This window comes from Hemitrygon akajei, unplaced genomic scaffold (genome assembly GCF_048418815.1).
Source record: "Hemitrygon akajei unplaced genomic scaffold, sHemAka1.3 Scf000197, whole genome shotgun sequence".
NCBI classification, from domain to species: Eukaryota; Metazoa; Chordata; class Chondrichthyes; order Myliobatiformes; family Dasyatidae; genus Hemitrygon; species Hemitrygon akajei.
The window spans coordinates 468,630-478,742 of record NW_027332082.1 but is presented as its reverse complement, the minus strand read 5'-3'; the positions used below and the strand labels follow the sequence as shown (position 1 = coordinate 478,742).

At 44.2% G+C, this 10,113-nt stretch overlaps 1 protein-coding gene across 1 annotated transcript in view; it reads right to left on the bottom strand.

The window, feature by feature from the left end:
• Positions 1 to 4,100: 4,100 nt before the first annotated feature.
• The window catches only part of LOC140724364 (uncharacterized), a 72,970-nt gene continuing 66,957 nt past the window's right edge, over positions 4,101 to 10,113 (bottom strand). The window contains exon 5 of the transcript XR_012098112.1: positions 4,101 to 5,015. The gene's annotated coding sequence lies outside the window, so the exon portion shown is untranslated. The remainder of the gene's footprint in view (positions 5,016 to 10,113) is intronic.

The window sequence follows — 10,113 nt, the reverse complement described above, 5'->3', positions numbered from 1 at the left end:
ATGGGGTATGAAGGGAAATATCTGGACAAACAGGAACATTAGCGATAGTCAGTATGGGCCAGTGCGTAGTAGGTCATGTCAAACCTATCTCACAGAGCTTTACGAGGTAGTTACCAGGAATGGTGTAGAAGGCAAGTCAGTGGATGCCGTCTACAGGGACTTCAGCAAGGAATTTCTCAAGGTTCCGTAGGGGAGGATGCTCGAGAAGGTTCAGTCGCTTGGCTTTCATGATGAACTATTAAACCATTGGCTACGTTGGGGAAACTAGAGTGTGGTAATAAATGGTTGTCTCTCTGATTGGGGACCTGTGACGAGTGGAGTGCTGCACGGATCGTTGCTTTCATCATTGTTTGTTGTTTGTCATCTGTATTAACAATCTGGATAATGATGACGTTAACTGGATCAGCAAACTGCCGATGACAGCAGCAATAACTGTGTAGTTGTCAGCGAGGAAGAGTCCCAGAGCATGGTACCAGAAACGGGATCAGGACCAGCCGGAACAATGGGCTGAAAAAAAGCGGATCTGGTTTAACGCAGACAAGTGTTAGATGTTGCACTCCAGGAGGACCAGCCAGGGTTGGTCTGACACAATGAGAACAGGGCACCGAGAAGTACGATAGAACAAACGAATCTGAGAATGCAGGTCCGTAATTCAATGAAAGTTGCCGCTCAGTTAGATAGGGTCGTCAAAACAGCTTTTCGCACATTGGCCTTCCTAGATCAAAGTACTGAGTACAGGAGTTGGGATGTTACGTTGCTGTGGTTTCAGGCTTTATTGCGGCCCAATTTAAAATATTGTGTGCGGTTGGGCTCAACTATCTGCAGGAAAGATGCAAATAAGACTGAAAGAATGCAGATAAAGAATTACACAGCTATTGCCGGGACTGAATGTTTTTAATTAAAAAGAAAGATTACCTGTGTTAGCACTATTCCCGAGGAGGTAGAAGACTGAGTGAAGATTTGATAGAGGTATACAACAATATGAGGCGGATGGAGAGTGTAAATGCAAGCAGGCTTTCTCCACTGATGTCGGGCGAGAATACAACTGGAGATCATGGGCGAAGGGTGAAATGTGAAATGTTTAAGGGAATAATGAGAGGAAACTTCTTCACCCAGAGGGTGATCAGAGTGTAGACAGTGCTGCCAACACAAATGGTAATTGAGATTCCGATTTCAACTTTTAAGAGATGATTGGAGAAGTACACGGATGAGAGGGATACGGATGTCCACGGACCAGGTCCGGGTCGATGGGATTAGGCAGTGTAAATAATTCCTCCCTGACCTGACGGGCTGAAGGCCCTGTTTCTGTGCAGTGGCAGTTTCCTATGGCAGTCTGACTGTATGTCTGGGTTAGAACCTCAGTGTCTCACAGCACCGACCAATCTAGAAAGTCGTTGATACTGTTCGATCCCTCTGTCCTTGCACACACTGAAGCATGGAGACTGAGTGAAATGGATGGTTACAGCATGAGGAGATGGAAGCACAAATGTGAGATGATGAGGGGAGTATCACACCACAGGAATATGCCCTCACTCCTTCAGTTAGGCGGTAAAGACAATAGTTCCGGTCTGGAGGTGGGTGTGACAGTGGTCAAATCTGTTGCTTCATCGGTGGTACAGGGGATCATTAGCCCTGATACTACACAACAAAGGGTTCATTTAATCCGAATCCTGTCCTCGGTCAGAAATTGGAGGTGGGAAACCTCGGAAGTCGTTGGATGCTTGGAGTTGTGGAGACGCCATATTTTTATTGTGTTGAATATTAACTCCTGGACGATATATTACTTTCTGCGTCTCCATGTCTTGGAGTCGAAAGTCTTTACTAAATGTTGTATGATTGCACTTACAGATGTTTGTTAACTATTGAACAAATAAGGACATGTCATTTTCTGCGATATTTTGAAAATATGAATCCATTGCGGATTTAACATATAGCACGAGTTATGGACATAATTGAGTTCAATTGAAAGAGAAATAGAAAGATTACGGCCATGAATAACTTCATGGTAGTCATGTGTTTCTGTAGTTTGTGTGGGATGGATGATTGAAATAATCCTCTTTTTCACTATTCATGAGGCAGAACATTTGTGTCTCCTTGCGAGAAGTGTTTTCCAGGAACTAATGCGATATTCGGAGTCTGCATATCTTGCCGAAATTCTATGAAGTTTTAATGTATGTGAGACTCAGGTCTCCACATCTCACTCTCCTATGTTCTTTAGAATACGTGCTGAGGCCTTTTACTTTGGAGATTGTTTATTCTGTATTCTCCAATTGCCTGCGATGGTTTTGCAGGAAGACAAGTCTGAGTCCGGATGTTTGGTTTGCTTTCGCCGCGTATTTAGTTTGTGTAATTATGTATGATTCATTTATTATGGATTTCTGATGGAGACGCGGACTCCACACCGGCCGTGTGGATTCAGGGTTAAAGGGATCGCAATTTGACCGTTTCTACACCCGACACGATAAATTCACGATTCAGAGGAAATTTGCATTAGGATAAAATGATGTCTACTTGAATTGGCAATTTGGAATTGGCATTTTGGAAGGCTGGTCTTTTAATGAGCAGCAAAAGCTGCTGCTGAACACTTCGAAATGCTAGTTTTAAGTTGTAGGTCTCATTGGAAAAGATTGTTTTGAGGTCATTGTAGCATCTGCCCTGTAATATGTAAATGGAAGGTCAGTTTAGATAACGTGGCGGTGTAATCATTAGCTCAACGGTTTGCTTACATCATCAACCCTAATTCCATTAATTATCCAGCTGCTGCTGGGTGGTCAGATTAAATCGGTTATTTCCCTCTATAACTGCGAAGTCCAAATATAGTTGTAAAGTGTACCGAAATTTCGGCCCACTACTGACATAATACTCACCCGTTTGTAATTCGAAGGAGTCTCCCTATTATCTTTCGTCAACAAAGGAATAACACTTGCCAACCCACCGCCCCAACCCCCCAGTCTTCTTGTTCTACTTCCATGGCCAGCGAAGACACAAATATCCCGTCCAAAAGTACAGCAATATCTTCGCTCGCCTTCCACAATAACCTAGACTATATCCCTTCCGGCATAGGGGAATCATCTATCATAATGTTTTCCAAGTTTCCGGCGCATCCTCTTTCTTAGCGTCGGCATGTTCTAGCCTTTTGACTCTGTGTTCATATTCATCAATGTATTCAGTAAGGACCCTTCACCACTTCCTTGACTCCAAACACAATTTTCCTCTGATCTGCCCACACTCGATCTAGTCATCCTCCTGTTCTTCCCTTACTTCAGTGCAACTCGCTAAGGCATTCACAACTCCCCTTATACCTTTTCTAAGTCCATTGTTAAATTCTTTGTTGTCTGCATAGTGACTTGCCATAACCCTACCCGATCCTTTCTTCCTAAACCTAAACTATCTTTTTTCTTCTTCTTGATTCGTACATAATTCTGCTCAGCTTGGGTTACCTTACGCTGTCATCCTTTCCCTGTGTCAATGAGACAAGCCCTTACTGAACCCCATGTCGGTGCTCCCTGAACAATCTCCACAGATCTGCTGCGCATTACCCAGAGTGCATCATTTCCCAATGTACGTTCCCAAGTTCCTGCCAGGTAACACCATACATTGCAGACCTCAAATTCCAGGCTCCCTTCTCCTATCCCTGTGCAAGGTAAATGTTGGGGAGTTCTTCCTGTTGTTTTGAAATGCTGACCCGCAGAGAGATCTGTCACCGGACCGGTTTGTTTTTCTAATAGTTGATCCGGTATCGACTGTTTGCGAGTCCGCCTTTCTTCTTATAGTGGCATGAATCCATCCTGGACACAACTGAGAAATTATGCCATACCTGAACCTGTTACCCGACCCTGTCCATTTTGAAATATCTTAAACCAGGAAAGTCCTGAAGCCATCCCTGCCCTTGTGACAATCGAGTGTCTGTGATGACTTGAACCAATTTAACACTAACTCCAGCAGCATTGAACGTTTGCATTGCTACCTTTCAGAACTGTATGAAGTAATCAATATTCCGCCAATTCTGCAATTTCCGGAATATGATTGTTTGAATTAATGGCATATTTGGCAAAATATTTAATTGTAAAACGCCTTTAATTGAAAACTCCGCTGACTTACCATTAGACAGTTGCGTTATCTACACAGATGGCCATTTAATGTAAACACATACTTCATTCCATTCCTCAGCTCTTCTCTGAATTTCCTCTGTGTCAGTGTATAGATACAAGTATTGGTGCACATGCTGAGCATTTGCAACATGAACCCAAATTGCTGTAGGATGTATACCGGGGAACTCAAATATCTGTCCTCGTAGAAATAGTTTTCCAATCGCCATTTCAGGGAATGGGCTACATTGGGCATCCACAATAATATGAAATTAGCTGATATAGAAAATAACAAAATCATCGATTTTCTGCGATTTTCCACCTCGGCATCTTTCTGATTGTCGCTGCTATGCCGAAGCTTTCTGCGGACCCTATTTGCCACAATGATATGTCTTACGGTTAACCCGTTAAACACCAGGATTAAGCCGATTGGTAGCAATGGTGTTAAAATACAGTCCAGTATTGCGTATCCTCTCCACACGGGTGAAGTAGCGTATTCATATGTGCCGGTGCACCGCCACGGAATGTTGTCAATGATGTCATAAGGTTCAATGGCAAAATAAATCGGGACACATCTCCCGCAGCTCACTATAACCACGGTCACCATAACCACCGTTGCTGTTCTCTCGGTGCAGTATCGCTCCCGCAGCTTTCGGCAACATATTGCGATGAAGCGATCGAAGGTAAAACTGACCGTCAACCAAACAGAACAGTCCGTCGTTACAGTCACAAATACAATTGTCAGAGCGCATACAGGAGTGATGAGCAGGGATCTGGAATAAATGTAGATATTGTTGGTCTGTTCCACTAAAGCAACAACGATAACCACCATCAGATCCGCTGTCGCCATTTCAACCAGGTAACGGGTGATGCATTTGGAGAGTCCGCATTTTCCCCGAGATAGGATCACAATCGCCGTTAAATTAACTGCAAGAAATTGAAAAAAAAATAGAAATATAATTAGATTAAATGGAGATAAAGTTGGTCTGTTCCACTAAAGTAACATCGATAACCACCATCAGATCCGCTGTTGCCATTCCAACCAGGTAACGGGTGATGCATTTTCCCCGAGAGAGGATCACAGTCGCTGTTAAATTAACTACAAGATAATTGGAAATAAAATCGAAATATTGTTAGCAGCATCTCCGTGAATGCCCCCATTCTTCCGATGCTGTGCAGGGTTTGGTAGTTTGGAAGTGGAAAGCGGGAATCCAGTGTGTGCGGTCTCCGTCGCTGCACCCCGGCTGCAGGACAATGACGGATGTGAGTGTCAGTGGATTGGCGACATTCCCACACTTTAGAGCGAGGCATCTGAGTTCCCCGACTCACGTACCGGAGAGCAGTCGATCGCTCCTGTAAACAACATCATGTCCATTATTAGAGGTGAAATAGCTGAAGGGATTGTTTGTAGCCGTGACAAAGTGGAGTCAATGAGATATAAAGCACGAGTTCTCATTTACTGACTTACAGAGGAACAGACCTACGTGTCATTTAAATAAGCTGCCACGTTGTTATAAGGTCGAACTGTCTGCACTGATAGAGACTCGGGCTTGGAAAAGCAGTGACCAGCATCACTTCAGAAAGCTTAGCGATGTGAAATTGTGAAACAACGACAATATCGGCACCAACTTAATTGACAAAAGAAAGAAAACACTGCTATCAAAGTACGGATAATGAAAATAAAACCATTAGATGCCTGAATCCTCCGTTCCGGGAACACGTTTCAGCCGATGGTAGAATCTGTGCTCAGTAACAGTGCGGATACCGCAGTAGAGTAACGACGGCACCATACATAAAGTGAGCAACTCCAGCATCTTACCGGGGACGCCAACCGCTACGAGTGTGGGATAGAAAATGGCCGCGATGTAGTAAATCGCCGCATATCCCATATTCCGTCAGACGCAGCGTTCAGTTGCACGGAGCGTTTCAGCTGCTCAGATGGACTGGCGATCGGTTTAGCAGACTTTTATTGAGGAGAGAGCAATTCCACTGAGGCAATTAGCGTGGTTATCACGTCAGGGGCATTAGTGACTACCAACTGCACAAACACTTACGTTAAACTATTTTTACTCACTCTGTCACCGTGTCACGAATTTGACTCCTCAAGGGACATTGCAATCTTCTTACTTTAAACCAAAGTATAATGTGAATTTGCCAATTTATGTTCCATGACAACTGACCTCAGCTATTGAAACAGGACATTTTTGTATCAGTGTTTATGGAGGCGTTCATAATGAAGTCGATTTATTTTGTAGCATTCAACGGAGCACATTTTCTTCCAAAATTGAGGGAAGGAGTTTGTTCTGGCGGGTGAAATGGAGAACGCTTCTTCATTCTTTTCTTTCGTTCGTTACAGTCATTCCGGGCGGTTTGAGTGTTGGAAATCACAGTGAGAGCTGACACGTGTTACAATAAAATATACTGCACATGTATTCCACGACACAATTTAAAAGATCCACAGCGATATTCCAGAGATCTGTGATCAAAAAGGGAACGTGTTTTCGGGAGATTAGCGAGGGCTGCGGATAGTTTGAAGAACAATGTTTTCCAGCGCACACATGGGCCGTTTGGCAGGAACCTGACCTCTGCCAGTGAATGACTTGACCACCACATACCCGTGACCTGCGATGCAGTCTATTTAACTTTAAACATATTCTCAAACCTGCCACAATTTTACCACTATTTCTCCATCCATTCTCTCTTTGAACAAAAGTAGCAAGTGAAATCTGGGAATCTTCCGTAGGTTTCAAAGCTGTTCTATTATTTGTTACGAAGCTGTATTTCTTTTCTCCTGATTTACTGTCAGGTATATTGCACTTCGAGCGTCACTCTAAGTATGTGCAGAACAGCGGATGTGTTCAAGCTCACCTGTCAATCACACTTCCTTCTGCTCCTGCAGTGCAGCGCTACATGCCGATTGTGGTTCTCATACTGATGAGCGGCCCTCGGCTTATTGGAGAACGTATCATCACTCTGTTTCCATTGTGGAACTCGCACTAACGTGAGACCCTCGGTTGACTCGAGAAAGTATCACCTCTCTGACTTCAAATTCATCCTCTCAAAGTGAATCACTTCGTACTTTTCTGGGTTGAACTCCATCTGTAACTTCTCAGCGCTGCTCTGGGTCCTGTCACTGTCCTGTTGTAAACTCTGATTATCTTCTATACTCTCCGTAATTCCACCAAATTCCACATCATTGAAAATACAATAATTCACCGTTCCACTTCCTTATTCACATCATTTTTAAAGCACAGAAATCCGGGGTGTCTCAGAACAGATCTGTGCAGGGCACCACAGGCACCAGCATCCAAAGGGAAAACGCTCCATCCACAACTATTCTCTGCCTTCTTAGGCGTCAGTCCTGAATCCACAAGTCACCTTTACCAGGATGCCAAGTCTTCTAACGTTCTGAAAGGTCCTACCATGTTTAACCGAAGGCTGACCGCCTCATCCTCACAGAATTGAACCAGACCCGTGAGAAATGATCTGCCCCTCACAGAGCCATACCGATTCTCCCAAATCAGGTAATGCTTCTCCAAATTCTCCTAACTCCTGTGTCTAAGAATGTTCTCCAATAATTTGCCCGTCACTGAAGTAGGACTCACCGCTTCCAGCAGTCACCCAGGGATTTCCCTGACCACACAAGAGGACTTACCTATCCTAATGTTTTTTATTAAAGTTCCAGCACATCCTCTCTCTTAAATTCGATATGTTGTCACACATCACCCGTTTAACGCTCTCCTCACAAACGTTCCTGTGACTGATGAATACTGTACTGAAGACTTCATTCAGGACCTGCCTTTCTTCCCCCGACCTCAGGGGCCTGTTTCATCTTCTATCCCCAACAGGTCCTACACTCACTCCAGTTATCCTTTTCTTCACATACATCAAGAATGGCTTGGGATTTTCCTTAAATTTACTGCAGACTTTTTGTAGATGTTTCTAGTTATCATAATTCCATTCTTCGGTTTGTCCCCGGCAAATTTGTAAATCTACAGCCATGTCTGATCCTTGCTTTCAAATCCTGAGGTCAGTTTCCTGAAGCTTCTTTCTTCCTCTTGAACAGATGTTTCACATCTCTTGTCAACCATGGTTCCTTCACCCTACCGTCCTTCCCCTGTCTGAATGGGGCAAACCTATCCAGAACCCCCTTGTAAGTGCAGCCTAAAACACACTGACATTTCCGTTATGCATTTTCCAGGACATCTCCGTCCCCGACTGATACTTTGATGTTTCAGCCTAATATCATCATAATTCCACTTACAAGGTTAATTCCTTTGGGAACTGACACAGGGCTCTGGGACGTGAGCGGGTGGTGTGATTAATTTGGACCCTGACACGGGGCAGTGGACAATGGGATGGGTATGCGGAATGACACGAGGTTGTGGGGACACAGCGGGGCGTGGAGATTACTTGGTGACTGACGCGGGCCTGTGTCAGTAGTGTATGAAACCCTTTTACGAAAGGAGGGCGCTGGACCACTTATGATATGCCTACCACACCACCGACGCCTTACACATCTGGAGAAGAGGGATGCTTATGTGAAAATGCTATTATTGGACTACAGTTCAGTATTCAACACCATAATTGCCCCCAGGCTCGACAGGAAGCTCAGAGATCTCGTCCTTGACCCTGCCTCTCAGATCGCCAGCAGGTTGTAAGAGTGGGCTCCCTCACCTCCACGCCTCTGACCTTCAACTCAGGAACCCCTCAGGGCCATGTAATGAGTCACCTCCCTTACTCCCTGTATACCCAGTACTGTATCGCAATCCACAGCTCCAATCTGTTAATTACATTTGGCGACGATACTACATTGATTGGACTAATCTCAAAAAAATAACGAAGTGGCCTACAGGGAAAAAGTTATCTCTCTGACACAGTGACGTCAAGTAAAAGAAGCTACTCCCTCAATGTCGCAAATCAAAGGAGCTGGTTGTGGATTACAGGAGGAATGGAGACGTGCTAACCCCTATTGACATCAATGGATCTGGGGTTGAGACGGTGAACAGTTTTAAGTTCCTGCCATCCACATCACCGAGGACCTCACGTGGTCTGTACATCCCAGCCGTGAACTGAAAAAGCACAACAGCTCATTTCGAGAGTGTATGCTGTTTTGGGCAGCTGATCTTAGAAAGGATGGGCTAACACTTGAGCGAGTTTAACAGAGGTCTATGGAAATGATTCCAGAGCTGAATATCTTGTCATATGAAGAGAATGTGATGGGTGATTCAATTTAAATCTATTCAATGTCCCCGATGGGCTGGATGATGTCCGAATGCGTCCTATGGTGGGAGAGTCTAGGACCAGAGGAGGCAGTTTCTGAATAGAGGGTCATCCATTTGCAACGTTGATGAGATTAGCCAGAGTGTGGTGAATCTGTGGAATTCGTTGCCACAGGCAGATGTAGAGGCCAAGACTTTGTGCTTATTTAAGACAGAGACTGATAGACTCTTGACTAGACAGGACATGAAGGGATACAGGGAGAAAGCCGGCGATTGGGTCTGAGAGGAAAATTGGATCAGCCAGGATGAAATGGCGGAGCAGACTCGATATCCTAACTCTGCTCCCACGTCTTTTGGTCTTATGTTTAATATCCGTCTCTCAGTTGTATTGTATCTGGCTGATCTGGTTCATACACTGTCAGCCCTATTGCAACTTTCATAATTTTGCTCTGCACTTATCCTGTCTAATGTTCATGCTTATATCTTTAGAATACAGGTCTACTATTTAATTAATTCTTCTACCTTTGATGATGAAGGGACGATCGACTGTCTATAAAGGGTTTGTTAACCTAGAATAATAATTATTATGTTTTACTTGTTTCTTAGCTCCACCCAGTATAACTTGAGACACAGCGGTCGCGAAGCACACTCACTTCTCAGTTGGCTAAGAAACTGTGTGCTCAGATCGCTGGGATGTCTTCTGTGGACGGACATGAGTGGGTCACTTGATCTTCCACAGTGACCATTTCTTCATGTTTCTGGATTATGCTCTCATTTAAGTTTAGTGGTGTGTATTTTGCATT